This window comes from Pseudopodoces humilis, chromosome 1 (assembly GCF_049639895.1).
Source record: "Pseudopodoces humilis isolate 2021_Gansu_Grassland_sample_001 chromosome 1, ASM4963989v1, whole genome shotgun sequence".
NCBI lineage: Eukaryota > Metazoa > Chordata > Aves > Passeriformes > Paridae > Pseudopodoces > Pseudopodoces humilis.
The window spans coordinates 57,398,934-57,420,847 of NC_142200.1; the positions used below are offsets into that span (position 1 = coordinate 57,398,934).

At 40.9% G+C, this 21,914-nt stretch overlaps 2 protein-coding genes across 7 annotated transcripts in view; both read left to right on the plus strand.

Annotated features, from left to right (window-relative positions):
• CNDP1 (carnosine dipeptidase 1) overlaps positions 1-10,316 on the plus strand; it is a 30,504-nt gene extending 20,188 nt beyond the window's left edge. For 3 of the 6 annotated variants that reach the window (XM_088064872.1, XM_088064866.1, XM_088064844.1), the window contains 4 exons: positions 4,020-4,099; positions 4,793-4,889; positions 5,285-5,388; positions 8,254-10,316. The gene's annotated coding sequence lies outside the window, so the exon portion shown is untranslated. Of the gene's footprint in view, positions 1-4,019; positions 4,100-4,775; positions 4,890-5,249; positions 5,389-8,253 lie in introns of all 6 variants that reach the window. The other 3 variants (XM_088064860.1, XM_088064853.1, XM_005517452.2) reach the window with 3 other exon arrangements.
• A 180-nt stretch (positions 10,317-10,496) lies between these two features.
• ZNF407 (zinc finger protein 407) overlaps positions 10,497-21,914 on the plus strand; it is a 335,107-nt gene continuing 323,689 nt past the window's right edge. Inside the window, exon 1 of the mRNA XM_005517307.3 lies at positions 10,497-10,567. The gene's annotated coding sequence lies outside the window, so the exon portion shown is untranslated. The remainder of the gene's footprint in view (positions 10,568-21,914) is intronic.

Sequence of the window (21,914 nt, forward strand, 5' to 3'; positions counted from 1 at the left end):
AAACATCTGTTCTGGCCAAAGTCTGTCATCAGAAGGGTGTTTTTCCACCCAATTAGCAACTGGTTGTTAATTACCTTTTGTTGGGATGTGACACTGGTGGCTGAGTTCTTTTCCCCTTGGACTAAGATTGATGAAAGAGAGGCAGTTTTCTCTTGTTTAGACTTGGCTGTTAATTCTTCTTTTATCTATATTACATATATACAAAGTACAAGAAGCTATATACACTAAGATAGAGAGGCGCAAAATGGCTAACAAAGAACTTCTTCAAGGTCTTTTATATGTCTATTTATCCAATTAACAAATGCCAAGTAAATTATTTTTCTTAGTGACCCAATGACCTGATACCTGTGTGCTACACTGTGGCACATTTTATCCAATCACTTATTACTACCCAAAAACCCTTAGAAGAAGATGAAGAGGCAAGAAGGAAGAAGAGACAACACCCTAAATCCTCCATCTTGTCTTTTGTTTTTTAAAAGAGCTTAAACCTTAAACTCTAACTTTTTCACCTAGTGATTTAAGAAAACTCTCTAACTTACACACTCACACTCTTAGTTTTTCTATTTAACAGTTGTTTCCATGGTGTTATGTGAAATTCAATGCTTTTTTGGATATCAGAGCCAAGTATCAAAGATAAGGGCACACACTCTGTGGCGCTAACTCCAACACCTTTAAAACATCAGTTTACACTAATAATTAAGTCAAAGGCAAATGATATATTTTGAAATAAAAACAAATTAGTTGAGAGCTCTGTTTGCTGTTTAGGCAAAACATCCTAAAACATCACAAAGCTCACAATTCAAATCTAGATTGTTTAAACTTTAGAATGTGATTTTTACTCTAACATAATTCACACAACCAAACCAACTGAACCAATAGCATTACCCCTACTGTTACAAAAAATTACATTAAGTAAATTACAGAAAGTACTTGAGATCCTTCCTTTCTCTCCTGTTACCTCCCTGCAAAAAATCTGCAAGAACAAAGTTGTGGATGCAGAGTCAACAGAAGGGAATACTCATACATTCTCAATAAACACCCATTTTCAGCCCAGCCTGAGACTGTGAGGCTCACAGTTCAGTTGCAAGAGCTGAGTAAGGATTCTGGCTCTGACTGCTGATGGTGTTCAAGGGAAAAGGAGGACTCAGCTCAGTCTCTTACTTGGCACTGCTGCCTGCAGAACTGCAGTGTAGTCCAGGACAAGGACCAAAAGCCTCAAAGACCAGAATCTGGTTGGGTATCATCAATTTGCAGAATAATTCTCTGTGATTTCCCAGTTCCCTTCACCTGTTGAAAGCATTTAAGAACCAGCATAGTAATGAATGTTGTGGGGTTGAGTACTCCAGTGTCTGCCCAGGACACAGGGCAGACTGGTCCAGACTTAAAAGCTATCACACCATAGAGGTACATGCGGGAATTTTACTGAAATATTTCAAAATGTATAATTGAGATAAAACATTGCAGTCTCTGGATTTGCAGTGGTTTTATGAGTTACAGAATTGCACAGGCTCACAGAATATGCCAAGTTAGAAGAGACCCACAAGGATCATTGAGACATAGTTTTAGTCCTATACAGAACCATCCCCAAATTAAATTAAAACATAATGGAAAGAAACCTCTGCTCAAAAATATGACCCTTTTGGCAGAAGAGCTGAAAACGTGGTGAGATGGAGGCAGATTTCTCCATGAAAGAGGGATGGAGACTGTATTTTAGGAATATGACTGCTCTGAACTACCACTATAATATATGTTGTCTATGTGTTCTACAACATTATGAAGCTGGAATGGAAGATGGGATTATGTATTTTTACTGTTGTTCTTTGGAATGACAAATAAAAGAGAGTCAAAAAAGAGCATAATTTTATAAGCACAGACTGTCTTAGAGCAGTGCATTGAAATAAGGTTCTGCTCTGAAGTAGCCACTTAATGTCAAGTTAAAACTATATGAGTGAAACAGTGGGGCCACTGAATTATGCAGACCATCTCCATGTCTCCTTCAGTCCCAGAGAAGAGAAAGAGCACAAAACTTCAATTTCAAATTCTCCTGTCCATGAAAGAAAGAAAGCATTGGGAAAGCAACTCCAACCCACAGGGTATTGAGAGATACTCTTCCCTTCTTAGACCAAGAATGATCCACTCTGTCTTTCCTTTTTGGAGCCTTGTGAAAAAAAGAAACTGTGTGTATTTTTCTAAAGTCTGTAGTGTTACACAACGTTTCTAGAAATGTTTCTTCTTGGTTGCACTAACAGCTACTCATTGCCACAGTAAATTAAAGACAACTCCACAATACTAGCCTTAGAAATAGGATTAAAGTTTGCTTCTATTTGTTAGCCTTATTCTAGATGTGACATATGCCATGTCAGAGCATATTGGATATTCTCAAATCATGACCAACTACAGAAATCATATGTACAATTTGTGTGTCTAAACATGCATTTATGTAGCTGTATATACATGTACACTTGCAAGATCTAATCCAGTCATTGATTTAAAAAAGTAAATATTCTTGTCCATTCTGATTCAGGTTTTTTCTTACGACTGAATAATGGGAAAACAACATTGTGCGCATGTCCAGAAGACCTGGATCATAGGATAATAAAAGAATTTAGGTTAGAAGGCACCTTTAAAATCACAGAATCATAGAATTGTTTGGGCTGGAAGAGACCTATGGAAACCATCTAGTCCAAGCCCATTGCAATGAGCAGGATCAAGTAGACCAGGCTGCTCAGAGCACTATCCAAGTTGACCTTGAATGTGTCCAGGGATGGTGCATCCAACCACCTCTCTGGGCAACTTGTGCCTGTGTTTCACAGCCCCCAGAGCACACCTAACAGGACAGGTGCCCATACATATCTGGTCAAGTTCTGCCTGTCTCCCTGGGAGAGGAAGGCTTGTCCCACGTTTTCCTTTTTCTTGTAGACTGTACATCTGTGTTGTAGGGAATCAAACACTCAAGAATGGGATCCTATTTTTCTACTGATTAGTAATGTGAAAGAATAAATTAGAAGATTTTAATTTCCATTTAATATTAGTGGGTCTAAGTGTGAAAGTCACTTTTTTACATTAGATAAACACAGTTTTTAATCCTTAAGTGATGTTTCAAAAGAGAAGGATGAAAAGTGTGTCAGCTAAAATCATGGAGAGTAAGATGCTGACAACAGATGCTGAAGGCATAGAGACATGAGCAGCCTCCTGAGACTGGGAACTAATCAGGTCATAGTCTACTTAGCCTGAGAAAGTGGAAATTAACCTTACTCACATAGTTACAGTTTTCCTTTTCAGTCACACTACTCCCAAGCAGTTTAACTTTGACTCCTGCTAGTTATTCCTTTCAGAATACAGCATTTGGCTTGTCTCACAAAATGTTATAAAATACCTTCCTAGTTAAGGATGTTCATAGTCCATGTTTGGACAAGGAAAATTGTGCAACTGTGCCTTTACCTGTGACACAGAGGCGCATGCCACAGTGGCTGGTGCCAGTGAGGACCCATGAGTTCCCTTGTTTTTGCTGGAACATTCCATCTGCAAGTAACATGTAAAGTTAAATACTTATTGTTCCAAGGTGAAGCTTAACTGATTTTCAAGTTTATACTTTGTATCATAGAATATCTAGAATTGGAAGGGACCCATAAGGACCACTGAGTTCAACTCCACATATGGCTGTATTTGGAGCTGTAGACACATCATGCACTTTAGGAGGTGTGTCATTAAATATTTTTAACAAATATATGAATACAAAAATATGAACAGTTCCTTTTTAACAGCGTGCATATTTGTCTACTTTGCTCTACTGCCAAATATTTCAGTGAGCTTCTTACTTGCATTCTTCAGAACAGTGTATGAAGAATACCGCCAAGTTGCAGATAATTTTGACAAATATGTAGCAAAGGTTTTTCTGCAGTGCTGCTACATTAGATTTCATGTAGACCAGTAGATTACAAGTAGACCAGGAAATTCAAAATTAGCTGCTAACAATACAAACATGCAATCTTGAAACCTCTTTTCATTTTTTTTTTCAGCTATGAACTTGAACCAGTGTGAGTCTTCTTCCTGAAGTCACTTAGAAGTCATTTCGACATTTCCAGTACTTTCTAAGGAGGTGAGTCAGTTCCTAGTTTTCAGCTGGTTGTCACATGGAATGAGTTGTTTGGATGGAGGACAATGGAGACAGTTCCTAGTTAATTTATCTGCTCTCACAGAGTTTGAAAAATTGCAAATACTATCTGAAAATGTGCTTATATTTTGTTATGCAATTTCATTCAGATTCTTTGAGTGAAATATGCCACATTCACTTACTTCTCAATGCAGAAACAACAGCTGTGTTTTTTTGTGAAACCAAAGTACAAACACACTTTCACAGGTGTGAAATTTGGATTCTTTTTTCTAAGAAATTTTACTCCCGGGAGGGGAAAAAAAGCCCAATCAAACCTTGCTTAAGCTCTGAAGTCCACTCTCTGTAAGGTGCATCCCAACAGCAAAGAAAAATGGTCACATTCCTTACTTGATGAGCATTTGAGAATTTCAGTGTGTAACCAGAAAATTCTTCCTTTAATGCTAACAGTATAAACACATTCTTATTTCAGTGGATGTAGTTCTAACAGGACTAGGATGCATGTGCCACATGGATAATATGTTGACTTAGTGAAGATTAAAAATAAGGACTAAATCTCTATTTCATGTAGCATACTTTTTTGCATATTATTTTCTGATCTGCTACCACATTAAATCTTAATGTATTGATGCATAATGTACCAGACTTGATGTTTGTATTTCAGATATATGTCTATTTCAGAAACTTGCTTTGTGAATTTGCAAGAGATTAATTACACAGTCTCAGAGCTGTAAATTCTGGCAAGCTGGACATCTTCACACATAACAGACAATACAGGGTAATAAATGACTCTCATTTTACTGCAATGAATTATTATTAAAATTAAATGAATTTTTATTAAAAAACCCCAGTACAAGAAAACTAAATCCTTGGAGGTTTGGCAGGATTGGCCAAACTTAGACATATCTGTAGTTAAATGAAACCAGATGTTGTGGAAGTATGTGTGGATAATGCTGATTTTGCTACCTGTCTTAAGATCATTTTGATGATCTCTCACTGTAAAATGGCATGACATGTCAGCCAATTGTATGTTCCTCGTCTTTCCAATCCAGGTATAATTTTTTTTCCTTCCAATGCAGTTACAATTTTTTCTTTCTTTTCTTTCTTTTTTTTTTTTTTTTCTTTTTGTATCTGTAAGAATAATTCAAATATCATTTATTTGTGGAATTGAAGGGGAGCATAGAATTGAAACCTGAAAATATTCAACATGATACGCTCCTGACACATATTCTGGCGTAAAGAAACAAGTGGTGGCAGAGCCCTCATAGGATTTTCATGTAAGTTTGCATCACTCTTTTTTTACAATTAGAAATGCAAGAATTAGCACTGTTTTACTTGTCTCTTGTGCATTACTGTCTTCCTGACAAGGCATCAAATTCCATAGACAGGGTTAACATCTTCAATTAGGCAGCAACCCTGACATTCCAGTGAGAATTTCAAAAGATAGAGTTTCATTTCATCACAGTGGAAGGATAGTAAGATCCTGGAAGTACATCCTTTCTAAAGCTACCTTTCTGGGGGGGCTTCTGGACACCAAAATTTATATAGTCCACTTTTTATTGAAAAACAGTGGAATGAAAGATCCATTTTAAACAAACTAACAAGCAAACAAAACTGTAATAGACACTGTGCTAGCTGCACTCCTGTGAAAGAGCTAGCAATGGCAGTCAGTGGTGCCTTTGCTAAGTCACACCACACCAAAGTCTATGGGCCCAGGAAAAATTATGTTCACCTGCAGCACTCTATAGGTGCCGATATATCTTAACATGGGATTTTCTGGAGGGAACAGCCTGAAGACTTAAAGATAATGTCCATGGGTAAAATTTTTGCCTGTGTGCTTCAAGTAACGTCAGTTATTTGTCAGCATGGAAAAAAACCCACATCTGATTTATTGGTATATAGATATTGATGTTTGTATCTAGAAAGCTGCATGCACAGAGATGTAAGTGAGGTCTCCTGTCTGCATGTTTTGTATTGTGTATGCAAAACAGTTTAGCCTTTGGTGCTTATATACAATTGCTTTCTATGACCATTTATTACTATTTATTTTTGAGGTGTTGGCTACTGTGACACTGAGCAGACAGCTGTATGACTACTGTTCTAGACATTTACATCTCATAGATGTTATACAATTCTCTTACCACTCCTCATCTGGACTGTAACTTGACTTTAGAGAACCTTAACTCAGACTATTCAGGATCTGATGAAAGACCACATGTGACTCTTCAAGTGCCTCTGTGAAGATACCTTTCTGTGCACATGCAGACAGATAGCCCCCGTGGCCCCCATGCTTCTGTGCTGCAGGCTGAATACAAAGCCTTTAATACTACTGACAAGACTAGGCCTGCATGATGCATCATTTGTGGGCCAAACGAAAGGATTTGCAGTCACTCACTTTCTTTTGTTAAGTGAGGGAACTTCAAGCACTATCTTGATTGTTCGTTTTTTCATATTCTTGCAGCTTCTATCTGTAAACTTAAACTCCTACAAAATTATTTTAATTGCAAAAAACCCTTTCAATCACTTCAAGCTGCTCAAAATTATTTTTTCCCTCCTAGATTTTATGTAATTATAAGAAATTCAAACGAATCCTTAGTAAGCCTTCCACTAAAGCCCGGGTGCTTTCCCTCTTATTTTTCCTCAAACATTTACATTGCACCTACAACAGCAGGAAAAGTTGGGAAACCACATAATTTTTACTACATTTTTACTTGCCTGCAGAAGGTTCTTTATATCACAAAAAAAACCAAAAACCGAAAAACAAAAAAACCCAAAAAAACCACAAAAGGTACCTAGCAGTGGGTGAACATTTTGTTTATGTAAAAATGGTTAGCTATTTGTACTTCAAACGAGTTAATTGGCACGAGTGGGCAGCGAACCCAGCGGGTAACACGAAGTGAGTCAGAAGGTGCAGCCTTTAATGAAGGAGCGGGTGTGGGTGCCACGGGCAGCATGAGCCCGGTGGCACAAAGGGGCAGCCGTGCCCTGACGCGGCCACACCTCCTCTGGTTCCTGGGATCGGCGTGGCTGCCCGGCTGCAGAGCTGTGCAGACTCTCTCTCCATTCCTTTGGACACCAGGAGCAGTGGGCACGGAACTGCCACCATAGTTCACAGGGGCAGCTCCCCACAAAACCACATCGGAGCTGCAGGCAGCTGGCCTCAGCCAGCCCATCCGTGCTCAAGTGTGGCGCTGGCAGTGCCCTGGCGCTGTGACCCTGCCGAGGCGGCCACAAGCCACCTGTGTTTTGCCCAGGCTGCCGTTCGGCCGAGGCAGTGCTGGAACCAGCTGAGCCATGAATTACAGTAGTGCTGCACCAGCCAGGGACCTGGATCACAGGACCATGGCCAATTCACAGAATTATTAATTGAAATTGTCCATTGTTAAAAAAGACCTTTATCGAGTCTGTCTGGAAAATCCACAAACGCCAGAGGTTTCTGTCCAAAAAAGAGATGGAGGAGTCCTGCAACTTTATTCGAATAACGGGAGAAAGTCCACTGACACACACCCGCGGGATCTTCTCTTTCGAGGTTTCAGAGGGCGCAGTCTCCTTTCATCCCACACTCCCGGCCACATGTTGCCCTCTTCCTTTCCCCATTGGCTGAGGTACTAGGAAGGTAAAGCCTTCCCTTGCCGCCTATTACATACTCCCCCCTTGAACCTACTGTTTTACTCCGAAGCTCAGAAATTCAGGCTTGTGCAGACTGTTCAGGGTCCAAGCTGTCTGGGCTCTGTAACAAACCTGCTGCCCGAAGTTAGTAGAGACATTAAAACCCATTTCAAAGACATTAACATCCTTACCTTCAACCATCAAATTCTTTGTAAAGACAAGCAATTACTCCAGCACTGCCAAGTCCACCACGAAACCCTAAGTACCACATCTACACATCCTTTAAATACCTCCAAGGATTCCAACGGAACCAAATTCCATCAGTTTGAACAGCGTGAAACAGGTCAGTCAAACTGGAATATTGCACTTAGCTTCCTGAATCACACACCTTGAAAAATGGTCAAAATAACTTGCATTAAAAAAGGGAAGGTATAGATATATGTGTATATATATATATATATGTATATAGGTAATTGACACTAAAAAGGTTCTTGGTGTTTACATCCTAATTATTCTGTTTCATGTTTTCTTAGGCGTTGGAACTGCAGAATAAAGATATATGCAACTTTTCCTCAAAAATTTGCTACTCTGTGAAAAACCAAAGGTGGTAAAGGAGCCCTTATGGATTGATGTTAATAACTTGATATCCTACAGACACCAGTGTCCTCTGGAGGGCCTGACAGTGACATTCTACCTAAGAGATCATCATCCAGTCATGGGGTTATTTCTTCTAAAGAAATCTGATAGGAAATCCCGTGAGTCAGAGTTGATAAGTAGTGTTATGGTGACTGCCTTTATCCTGCTGAATATCTCACTTCTGGTAGTAGTATTCACAAAGCTGTGTGTTTTTTGTACAGGAGCAAACACAGAATAATAAGTAGGAAAGTTACACAGCTAAGTAAAGAGCTGGTAGTACTCTTACAATAAGTAGTATTTCTAGTGAAATCAGAATTTTGGTGTGGTAGAAATACAGCAACTGCAGAATCATTCCTAGTGTCATATTCTGTTAAAAAATAAATATAGTCTATGCTTACAATCCATTGATAAATTTATCTTTTAGCTAATTAAATCCTTGTTAATTACTCATTGACTTATTCAGCTTGCATTCTAATATATTTTTATTAGCATAACTATTTCAGAACACAGAACCACTTTTCAGGACAACTTTAGAATTCTTTATATACTTCAGCCAGAACATTAAATGTAGGGATGACTGTAAACATTTAATAAATACAGCTTATAATTACAAAATAAAATTAATTATTTCTGGTACAGGTATGATTTTTTTTTTTAGATTAATAGTGATTCTACCTTAGCTGCTACTTGTCCCATACCAATGGCTCCCTCTTCAGGCTGTTCCTAAAATACGCTGCCTCTTTTAATTCTGTTCGCAATACTTCAACTTCTAAGACTGCAGCTTGCACAATCGCATCTCCTTCTCCAGTACGTTTCCTCTCAGTAAGCAAATAATGAAATAACTGATGGACTAGGCAGACTCACTTGGTGTTACTTGAGACCCAGTAAAGACCTGGTAAAGTCTGGGATGCTCCACTTTGTTTCAATGAAGGGCTCAGGCCTCACCAACTGCTTTGTTTTCAACCCATTCTTGCCGTCTTTACAACCCTCAAGAGAACTGGCATTTCTGTGACATAAATTTAACAGATTAGCCAGTGACAAACTGGCTGAATAGCACTGTAAGTTGTCACTTCAAGTGGGTAAGCTTGTGCACACTGTGTGACTGGAAAGTCAATGAACTGCAAACTTATTCCCAAAGAGGTGTTCTCTCCTTGTCTCTGTGCCATGGCCTTGAAGAATGCTAAATGCCATTTAACTAAGATACTGGCTACTAAAAAATGTTGTGCTATCAGGAGATAAATGGGAAACACGCATTTTAAAAATCAAAAGCAACAGAGAAAAAGCAACTACATTTCACTGCAGGCTTCTGAAGACTTTTTACACTTTGCTTCTTTGCTTTGGTATTATACTTAATCATGTTTAAGGCAGACGGAGTGTTTCATCATCTTGAGTTTATAAAATACGAAATTCTTTACAAATTGCCTCCCTTTTGCCTTTTTCAACTGTTCCTCTCTTGTACTGCACTCCGTGAAGGTTATTTAATATAGCTTGGGACGTCGACACCCTTCGACTGATACCCCTAGTGAATAGCTGCAGGCTCCGCATCAAGGACTCGTTTCCCCCTCCTCCAGAACAGGTTTCCCAAGGACCAGATACCAATCTCGCTGCACTGCGATGCAGGGTGAGAATGTCAAGCAGCTTTACGCACGTGCGGCCCAAGGTTACACTGGCGCAACCAAGCGCGGGGGCCGCCGGAGGGGCAGAAGCCACAAGCAGGCCGGGCTGCGCCACGCACCAAGGAACGGGCGGCTTCGGGAAGCCCCAAGCCCGCACTCGCTCGCTCCTGCCAGCGCCGCCTGCTCTCGTCCGGCAAGCGCACGAAGCTGCGGCCTCACCGGCACACGCAACCCTGGAAAACCCTCGAGTCTCCATCTTCCTTTTGGGGCCATCCCATCCCGGGATGTGTGGAGGGGCGGCAACAGTCGAGAACAGGGGCGATGTCAAGGCAGGGCAAGGCAAGATGGCGCCAGATGCTGCGCGCGCGGCGGCGGCCGTTGGGCGCGCGGCCACTCGCGCCCGCGGCCACTCGCGCCCGCGACAGCACGAGCGGCACCTCCGCACCAGCTCCCGCCCCCCCGGCGCCGTCGCGTCACGTGAACGCGCTTGGGCCCCGCCCCCCCCGCGCCGGGCGTGACGCAGCGCGGCGGAGCTACGGCGCGCCACTGGTGACACGGCTCAGCACAAGCGGAGGCGCTCGGCTCCCCCCGCGCGGTAAGCGTTGCCCGCCGCGGTGCGGCCGCCCCGTCTCGTCGCACAGCGGCGCGAGGCGAGCCGCTGCCTCGGCCCTCGCGAGGGGGGCTCACGGTGTGCCGCGTCGCCGTCTCCCCTCGGGCTTTTTGGGCCTCTGCGCTGCCGTCGTTTTTTTTTTTTTCTTTTTTTTTTTTTTTTTGTGGGCGGGCGGGAGGGTTGTGGCGCACGGGCCGAGCCAATCCCGTGCCTGCTTTGTCCCAAGATGCTCGCCGATTGGCCGCGGTGCCGAGGGCGGGAAGAGCTTCCCTTGCGCTCATTGGCTGCCGCAGCCAGCCCCGGGGCCGTGGGGGTCTTCCTTTCCGCTGTGCCGCAGGCGGGCGGCGGCGGGGAGAGGCGAGGGAGAGGGTACGGGCGAGGACAGCGGGGACGGGGGGGAGAGACGGAGGGAAGAAGAACCGGACGGGGTGGGGACCCACGCGAGCTGCTACCGCGTTGCGCGGTTCCGGCTGGCGCGTGCTCCGGGCTCCTCCCCCGTTCCCTGTGTCCCCCCCGCCCTCCGCCCAGCTCCCTAGGGCCGGTGCGCAGGCGCGGCGCCCGGCCGGGCAGGGCGGTGGCCTGAGGAGGCAGCGGGACCCGGCAGTGGGTGCCGGGCCCGCGGACCCGCCGGCCCGCGGGGACGGCCCCGGGCAGCGCCCCCGAACCGCCGAACGGGGACAGCTTGCGCGGCGGCGGCGGCTGCGCAGGCGCGGCGGGGCGGGGCCGGTCCGTGGGGAGGGGGGGGCGCTCGGGAGTGTCGGTTTTTGGGGTTCTGCGCTGTCCTGAGTGGTTTCAGCCACCCAAACACCCCGTTTCTTACTTCCCTCTCTTTTTCCGAAGGTTGCTGTAGAATAAGCCGGTATGATATTTGAGAAGTGCAGTGGCTGTCGGTGAGGGACGACACCCCTGACTGCAGGAGCTCTGTACGCAGCTGTTAAAAAGGATAAAGGAAGGGTTTTAGCTGCTTTCCCTTTATTCTGCTTCAGTCACTATGTAGAGCGGTCGCAGAATGACAGAATTAGGTTGGAAAAGACCTCTGATATACTGAACACCATTTCACCAACAGATAACTCCGTATGCCACATCCGGTCTTTAATTAGATGCCTCCAGGGACAGTGAGTCCATAACTTACCTGGGTAGTCCATTCCAAAGTCAAATCACACTTTCAGTGTAATTCCTGATGTCTAGCCTAAACTTCACTTGGTGCAGCTTAAAGTTTTTGTCCTCTCATCCTGTCATTGGTTGCCTGGTAGAAGGTGCTGAACCACTCCTGGTCTCACCCTGCTTTCAGGTGGTTGTGGAGAATGATAGGGTCTCCCTTGAGCCTCCTTCAGGCTCAATCCCACTCCCAGCTCCCAGCCATTCCTCACAGGACTTGTGCTTCAGACCTTCCCTTCCTTATTTACTGTCCTTCTTTGGAGGTCAGCCTCTTGAATCATGAACACCTCCTGTGCCCTCAAAGTCTTGTGATTTTCAACATGGTTTTGCCTGATCTAGGGAGTTAGTGTAGTTTCTTGGGGAACCTGTCAGATTATGCAGGGAAAGCAAGTTGCCATAAACAAATCAGTGGTAGTACACTCCTGAAGGTTTGTGTGTCTTCAGTAGGAAAGATCATTAAACCAAAACTACGGCTTTAGGTGGCCTTTGAGGGATAGGTTATCATCTGTATGTCCTTTATATAGAAGAAATTGTTTAGTGTGAGGGTGGTGAGGCACTGGCACAGAGTGGCAACCTAGCGAGGTTGTGGATGCTCCATCCCTGCAGCTGTTCCAAGGCCTGGTTGGGTGTGGCTCTGAGCAACCACCTCTTGTGGAAGCTGTTGGAACTAGGTGATCTTTAAGGTCCCTTCCAGTACAAGCTTTTTTATGAGTCTGTGTTCTGTCTTGTGTAGTTTGAGTTGTTATGAAGGGTTTCCTGTCGTTCCTTCAAATAACTAGTGTGGCCTGTGAACCACAAAGTTAATATTAAATGTAGTGTTAGTTGGAGGAAGGAAAAAACATTTGTGATCTGAATGCTGTATCTAGTAGTGATTTTAGAATTTATGAAGTTAAAGGTTTTGTTTCTGTTTTCCTGTGCCCTTTTTGCTTCTTTGAGTAGTTGTACTGATGCAGACTTGCAAGACCTTGGCTTTCTCACGTGCTCGTGCTCATCCATATGATACTAATCATGATGGTGACACTTAGGGAGTAGTAAATAATGGAAATCCAAAAGTGCAAGGGTAAGAGTGGCAATGGTGGATTTTCTGGTGGTGAAAAACCGTAACAGACTAGCATACAATTTAAACACTGGATGTAATTCCCTGTGATTCTCACCTTAATACCCCAAAGGTGTGGCATGTGAAGACTATAAATTTTCCATTCCTGTATCAGAACATGAGTAATCAAGGTATTTGCATGAGGCTGGAGCTTTGGATGCTGGGATCTATATTTTTCCCAGGTCACACCTCTTCATGAAAGATGAAGACAATTACAGGCTTCAGTTAGGTCTCTATTGCAATCTTCTACACTATTCACAGCAAGTTACATTCATCATGGAAGTAACATTGCAGTCATTCCATCCTTATTTCATAAATTATTTCAGCATGGACATATAATCAGATTGTAGCTTTTATATATAAAATATGGAGCCTGGCAGTAATTGTATAATCCATACATTTAAAAAAAAAAGTCAAATGCACTGATGTGACAGGACAATGATGGACTGTGACTTTTTCAGTATGTTCAAACATGTCAGTTTTATTAGCATTTTGGGAAATATAATTCAAACGACCTGAGTTAAATCTTTTACTATGATTCTTCTGTAGGAACTATTGTATAGTAACAGCATCAAAGATTTCTAATTTATTTGCATGAGAGTTTTCTTTGTTAGAAATGTTCTTAAAACTTAAGCTGTCTTGTCTCTCTTTACAGAAAAACATTACTTGGAGATAGAATTTGTGTGAAGGAGATGTCAGTCACCATATTCCATTAAACCCAAGCTTTTGTAGTGAAGAACAGCATTTTCTTATTAGTGTGCACAACATTAGAATGAAGTGGCTTTGCTTTGCCTAGTTATTTTTTTTAAATTTTTTGAATGTGTACAGTGTTGGGGTTTTGTGCATAAGATGGAATTTACAGACAGACTGGCACATGAAATATGGTTGAACTGGAATTGTTCTGTGGCTCCTTTGTTTGAATTCCTAACGTGGTTTAGAATTTAAATATTCTCTTTCTCAGGAAAACAGAAGGGCTGCATTGGATGGATGACCCCATCAGTCAAATAAAAACATTGGTTTCAGATACACCTGGTCCAGTCATTCATTGAAATTAATGCCTTGGTATTAAGGTGCCTGTTAAAGGTACTAAAAAGTTGACCTTTTAGATTGAAGTTTGGAGTATAACTGTTTTGAAAGCTTGGGGAGAAAGACAGGATGATGTGCTTGAACAGATGTAGTGGCTGTGTTTCCTTCTGCTGTTCACAAAACCAGACATGCAGTGGAGTGGTCTCCTGTGCTCTGTGTTGCATGAGGAGTCCAACGGAAATGGTGCTTTCACTTTGGCAGATTGTCAGCAGCTGCCCAGCAGAGAATTTGTGGTTATTCTTCTACCCCAGAAAGGTCTTGCTAAGGCCTTGCCACCTTGGGGTAGCACAGCCACTGCTGCCTGAGGTGCAGCTGCATCACACAGTGCCTGGCCAGCAGCAGCCAAGACATGCAGGCACTACTCCTCCCATGCAACAGGAGTGGAAGGAGCAGAAGCAATGACAGCAGTTTTTGGTGGAGGCAAAGGCATGAGGGAAATGAGCCCTGTTCCTCACCAGTGATCACAGAATCAACTAGGTTCTTAAAAGACCTTTGAGATCAATCAAGTCCAATCTCTGACCCAACATCACCAGGTCAATTAGACCATGACACTAAGGCTGAGTCAAGTCTTTCATTAAACACTTCCAGGGGCAGTGACTCTCATCATCTCCCTGGACAGTCCATTCCAATGCTTAATCACCTTTTCTGTGAAGAAACTTACTCATGTGCACCCTAAACTCCCCTGGTGTACCTTGAGAGTTGTGTCCTCTTATCCTGTCACTGTTTGCCTGGGAGAAGAGGCTGACTTCTCTTAGGCAAGTACAATGTTTAGTACTAACAGGCATGGATGTCTTGGAGAGAATGAATTAGGAGTAGGGTTGCTATGCACCTGACATTGCAAAGTACTTAAATCTTACCTGGCCGATGGTGTCAAAGTTCATGCAATATCCAGTAACATTAGAGTCGTTTTATCTCTGGTCTGTTTGTTTTTGCAGTGGACATTCTTACATGGTTACACAAACATGTATGAAAGTTTAAATATGCCTATACCTACTTCTAAACTGGAGGTTTTTTTTATTTTTTGGTCGTTATGGCCTGTGTTAACACATAAACTGAGATTGTTTATTAGCATGTGTGTATAAAACTAGTGAAGTAGCAAAAAATGTTCCTGTAATTTCCAATTTCTCACCTGCAGAAATTCCAAAAATAACTATTTACTTTGCAGAAAGGAGTCGTATGTTCAGAACTGGGGAATCATACATGCTTTCCTGCTCTGCAGTTGCAAATGCCATTAGTCCTGTTTCTTCCATCTGCCAGAGAAGAGTCAGTAGTTACAGAACAGCCTGTAGTCCATTGTAGGTGTTAAATGTATGTGGAAGTTTTCATATTTTGCTTAATCTCAGTTCTTCAGCATGTGAAGATGAAAGAAAGTTATGTCCCAAACTTATGTCAGCAATCTCTGTCTTTATATCAGAAAGAAACCTAGCTATCTTTTTTTCCTCAGTATGGAAAGAAAATTTACAGTACGTATTACCAAATTCACACACATCCTTACAAAGAGATGACCTAAGTGCATTTTAGAAATAGGCACTAATCGTGTTCTAAAAGAAAAATGTCTGTTTGCATGATTCTGACTGCTTTTCAGTCCAGGGCTGTTCTGTAGTGTACGGGAAATCCTGTGTGACTGAGAAATGTCAGGTTTCCTGGTGCATGGGGGGCAGCCAGTAAGTGAAAGGCTTCTGAGGAGCATATCTTGATGTTCCTGAGATAGCCAGCATCTATGCACATCTTTCTGCACAAGAACCATGGCATAGGAATACGGTACCTTTGCATTTTGCAGTGCCATGTGGTCTTTTGACATAGAGAAAGAAATTCCTGTTGCATGCTTGTCTTCCACTGAATGTTTAAGTGACATTGAATATATAATTTGGATTGTTCCAAGTCCCTGAGAAAAAGATAGCAAACTCCATACACTCAGTGAAGGCAAAATGTTGCACTTTCTTGGTTCCTTGGTGTGTAACATGCTTTCTGCAGGGATGTGTTGACATTAGATTTGGGACATTGAATACGCAGTGAGGACAGCAGTGATCCTTGTGTTGTTTTTTTTTTTTGTTTGATCGGTTACTTCTGCCTTCTTCACTTTCCATTTTCAATGCCAGTGAAAGAAAGGCTGTTTCTTTCCATGCTCCCCACGTTTCGCAAACCAAGGTTTACCTTCATCTGTAAAGGGGAGTCCTTGTGTCATATAAATTGTTAATAGGATATACATTTCTGAAAAATCAGAGTTGATAGATAGAAAATCTAAAAGCATTGATAAACTGCAGCTTGTTTGTTTGCTTTGGCATCTCTAGAATTAAGTACAATGATGACCAAAGATAACTAGTTCCGCACGTGTATCCTTTACTGGGCAAAGCCTGGCTGCTACAAGTCAGAGCTAATTTTTTTTTTGGATTTGTGCCAGTGCTAGCACAACATGTAAGTTCAAAGATATAGTACATAAAGATGTTTTCTGGATGTTGTCTTCAAAATCTGCCAACTTAGTTTCTATTGTTCTGAGTTTTATTGGTACAACAATGGACTGATTCGAATTGCATTTGTTTTTTTTCCCTGCCTGTTGTTAGCATTTTCATTTTAAATTATTTACAAGTCTGAGGCTTGAAGATGAGAGCCTAATGAATGCTTTTAAAAATAAAACCTCCTTCTTTGAGCATGTTATGCTTCATGTTTTGAATTTATAACCCAAGCCTTAATGAATAGTTTCCTAGATGCTCTCATCTTAGAATTTATCAGCTGTCCTATTTACAGGTCTTACCTATACAACGGAAAGATAATTCCTGTTTACCTTAAATGAACTGTTCTTGTTAACAAGCTTAAACTGCTAATTAGGAATAAAATGGCAATGAATACTATGTCATACCTTTTACCAAGAATGTGAAGGCAAAATATTTAGTTGTTGAGCCTTTTTCTGGTACATTCTGTGTCAGAATACAGTGTTTTGATTTTTGCTGTCTCATATACATATCACGTTAATAAAAAGTATTTTAGGGAGAAACTATGGCTTATAGGTCCTCAAGAAGCAGGTTGACTTCTGCCCAACATTTAGGATATGTTGGTGTCTATGTACTATGATGCTGCTAAAAGCCTCTGTTGCAAGGCTTCAGATAGATGGCAGACATATGGAGAATCTTTATGACTTCATGTTTATGCCCGGGTAGTATTTTTTAACAGATAAGTTACTCTCCTGAAAAGAAACACAGGGATAGCAGTAGTTGCTTTGTTTTGAGTGTACATTAATGTAATTTAATCAGGAAGGAAAGAAAACCTGGGACTAGAATTTGATGTTATTTACCTGACTATAAATTGGAATGTTTCCATTTAGTTTAACAGAATTTTTTCAATTTGTGTCAAAATGATCAAAATCAGGACCTGACACAAGCTCTCCATTACATAATTTTTGCATACAAAACCAGACATAAAATTGTATTTTTTTTTTTTTTTTTTTTTGAAATCCTACCTCAAAAAGAGGTTGGTTCTTGAGCTGAGATTTTTATGATACAGTGTTGTTACTTGTTGGTACTGGGAACTTGGCAGATATATTATATTAAAAAAGCTACCCTTTCTTTTCTTTAGTAGTTTCTCATTAGACTTTAAGTGTCAAAAATACAGACTTGTGAATTTGAGTGCCATTCTAAATCTAGGTAGCTCAGAAATTCTTGACAAGTATTGCTTTGACTTCTTTGTGAGTGTCTCTTATATCTGCAGAGGGTTGTATGTAGGCTTTGTTTCCTGTCTCCTTTCCTTTGTGTCACCCAAGGAATTTGCAACAGGGATGGCAACCTGAGGAGGGAAGGGGAGTAAGAGACTCAATAGAAAGTTGACAAAGGTCTGGCGTTGACCTTCAGTTTCTCTGGAGCAGATGTCTGATGAGATACAAGGAGCTCCTTCTGTCAAAACCCAAGAATCCTTCCTGGGCAAAAGGTCATTGGGTACAGAAGGTGCTGTTTGGAGAGAACAAGTGAAAACCTGACAATGCATTTTGCTAGCTCTGGTCAGGCTATTCAGGTTCCATTTCCAGGTAAATAACATGCTGAACTTTGCTGGTGGAGGTTGACTTGCAGTAATGCTTTCTCTTTTTCTTCATTCACATCATCATGAATTTAGATGTTGCTGATTTCAGTAAAGTATATTTTGACGGGGAGTGTTAAATAAACCTATTTCAGTGAATGCGTACTTTTGTATTTTGTCTGCCAAGGGTATTTACCCTATAAGGGGATGGGTTTCTGAGGAGGTGACTTACAGGCAGAGGCAGTATATTACACCAGCTACGATAGAGGGAGAAGTGGGTGAGCTTTCAGGCACACAAGCTTGTCTTCTATTTGCTGTTGGTACCAAGATAATTAAAATATACTTGAAATGAAAACAAAGTTAATCTCTGGAGTTTATACTTAAATATTGCATGGAAGTGCAGGAAAGTAAGGATGTATGTATTTTTATGGGGTCAAATAATATTTTATTTATACATTTGTTGTAAGTACTCAAAGGTCTTTAGTCTTGCCATTAGAGAGTTTTGTGTAGCAATATAACTGACAGTACTGAAAAAATGTCAGCTGATGTCACTGTGGCCATGATTTCAGTTTTACTTTATTTTTCAATTTTCTTTCATTTTGTAAATTATTCTTCTAAGCTCAGTGGGATCTGTTTTGGGAGAAAAGAAATACTTCACGTAATATTTAAATTTTGTTTGAATAAATCACCTAAAGCACAGGGGAAAAAAAAGAGATATATTCCCTAAAACAAAATCGCAGTAGGAATTTTGCATTATAAAAGATGATGTTCATAGTGTTGGATTTGTTTAAACCGTTAGAATTGCAAAGCATAAATAATTACATAATTTCACACTTTCCAGTGAAGTCAGACCCTGATTAAGAAGTTGACAGCCTGAAAGAATCTGCTCTTTGACAGTGATGTCTGTATTCCCTCAATTTGTAGCAACTGCATCTAGGAAAACAAACTGAGCTTTATTTCCTTTACTTTGAATGAGAACCCTTATTGACAAAGGGAGAATATTATTTTTATTAAAAGTTTTCATACTTTAAATTCACAGATATTTCAGCTTTTCTGCTTTCAGCTACTGTATATTTTGCTGATACCAGGTCTTTTTGCTGTCTTGGTCCTCACTGTCTTTCAGTGTGTTTGATATTCATATTTCTTTTTTATTCCTTCTTCCTTGCTGTGCTTTTTTTCTTCCTTTTCTTAAACAAATAGACAATATGGTAATATGAACTCTAATAGGAAAAAGGCATTGTTTAACTCAGTTGGGGTACTACTAATCCAGTCACCAAATGTAACCATAACACAGCATGCATTTTAATTATTAAATATAATGGAAACTTTGCATTTTAAATCTAGAGTTATAAACCACTTGTTTGAAAATGCACAGTTCAGTGCTATGATTTTAGCTTGTAGTGAATTACAGGGCAGTATTCTTTGATCAGTTATTCCAAGTTGAAGATTAGTAGCATTCAGTGCTTGTGTTAATTTTGAGAGTACATATAGGAGTCACTGCAGGTCAAACTGAAGCTCAGTCATGTATATTTTTAATGATTTAATGAGCTGACTGGATAAAACAATGCTAAAATAAGTGATTAACACAGTTATGCCAGTCATTCCAACTAGGGGTAATTTAAAGGTACATTTTGAGGACTAGTATGCTCCCAAATTCTAGTACTTCGTAAAATATGCTTTATTCTTAAAAACCATATTGTTGAGATTTTGCTTCTAGAAATGTTTGTTTGAATAGTTTTTGAAAGAACTCCTAATGATTTTTGGTGACCTTCCACTAAATAAGAGCTGCCAGGTAGAACAAATAATTAATATTTTCTCCTGTTTGTTCAATATATATTTTTGTAATGAATACATTTTGATCATAAATTATGATAGATACCATGAATTCAAATGAAATAATCTCATAGTCTGTGCTGCATTTTTTGACATGAAGTATAAAACTGTTCCTAGAGTGAATGTGGTTCTTAGTGACTCTTCATAAAAGATTCCTAGTCCCTGCATGAGATGTGTGGGCCTGAACAAGCTCTCTTTTTGGGACTGGCAGACACCAAGTTATGGAGCAGCTGCAGTAAGTTTGGAGGAGTAGGAGGCTTTTCTTGGGTGCCTGGTTTGGGGTGCTTGCACTGCAGGTGTGCCCTAGGTACAAGAACGAGACTTCTCAGGTTTGTGAGTAGTAAATGATATGGTAACAGCTCTCCAGAGTCAGTGTCTTTTCTCCAGGTTGCCAGAGTTAGCAGCTCTTGTTTTCTGGGCTTAGGACTTGTGCTTGCTGTTTTTCTCTAGTTTAGGGGCTGTCTCATGCTCATTGAGAAGGAACTATACTGTTCCCTCTCTGAACTAGATGTGGGATATCAGTACCTAAAGTTCCAGGTCTCACTTTCTGATCCAGACATTTTAAATCTTGACATTGAGCAGTATAGTAGTGGCTAACATACCAGGTAGATACAGAGATGAGTGATTTTGGACTGATGAACTTTGGGAATTGAGTGCAGATTTTTGTGTCATGGGACTGTCCAATCCCTTAGAGGATCCTTGCTGCTTGGTTCTTTTTTCCTGTTGATGATATGATATAAATTCTGTAAACTAGTAACTGATTTTACATTTGCAGCCTTTGCTCTTTGAGTCTTGTTGTTTTAAGGATATGTTTGCCTTAGAGCATAAATCTTCTCGTTCTTTCTCTTGTTGCTCATCGTCTCTATTGCAAATCAAGCTATATCAAAATAACAAATGATATCAATGTCTAATAGATCCTTAAAATTCATACTTAATAGTTCTTTTTACTAATGTACCTTTTTTGAGTGTGTGTTTTGAGTGGAGGCTGTGTAGGTAATCTTCCTACTGTGTTTGAATTTTAATGCATATTTTAGAAATATCCTCTGCTGTCTGTCTATGCCAGATTAATCTAGTCCAGTAAAAGATCTTCCCGTGAAGATTATTAAAAAAAAAACCCAAAAAAAAAAAACCTGAATCACTGTAGCGAACCAATGAATTTACAAATGTTACTTATTTGTATTGTTGTGGGAATTGGTTGAAATATATATACATAGTCCTCATGGGCCGTAGTTAAAGAATTGCCAAGAGAGAGACTTTTCTGATTAATAAACTTAGCTGAAGATTAAATAAAGGCTACGTTTGAACACATGGCTTTGGTTCATTCCTCTAAGCAAGAGTGCAGCATCACCTGGGGCACATGGGAGCATCTCTGGACTTCAGATCTTTGCCAGCTTCCCTGGTGCCCCTGAGGCAGTGTCTGCAGGCATCTACCTGGTGTAGCTTGGTTGTTGGTCCTGCCAGCTCATCCAACTTACCAGCTGCACTATGAGAACCAATACAAGGTTTTACTCCTTTGCTGCTTCTTTCTATTCCTTTCAGACTGCAAAATGGGGACTCTGAAAATAAAGGTAAATTTCACTTTTGTGCTTTTTGTTACAGTTCAGGAAAAAGCTGAAAGTAGGATATTGCTAGCAGGAAATAGTGTAGGTTGTAGCTTGCACCTTAAGGTCATAGGTTGCTTGTCTCTTGTTGCTTTATTTCATGCTTCATTTTGGAATCTGCCATATTATGTATGAATTGTTTTCCACATTGTCTTAAATAAGACCCTTTTTATCCTTGTGTGAACTTCTGATGGTTTTTATCTGCCCTTATTTTTCTGTTCAGTTTTCATTGCACTGTATGTTGTCCAGTCTCCAGTTCCTGAATTCTCAAGTCTTATATCTTTTAATTGTGAGGACTGTTTTTTTTACAGCCTGTTTTGTCTATTTGTCATTTTTAAGATGTGCTGATGTGTTTTGTCTTGTGTCTTCCCTGACACAGGTGATATTAATGCTCTTTGCTGTTCTCACTTACTTTTCATTTGTCCAATTCCCAGTTGTACAGCTAACTTCAGGAGATAGCGGTAGGATAAGAGCCTGAACCTGGCAGGTCAGCAGCAGCTGGATGCCAGTACCTGGCTCCCATCTGCCCAGGGGCTCTGCTGCAGCCAGCTGA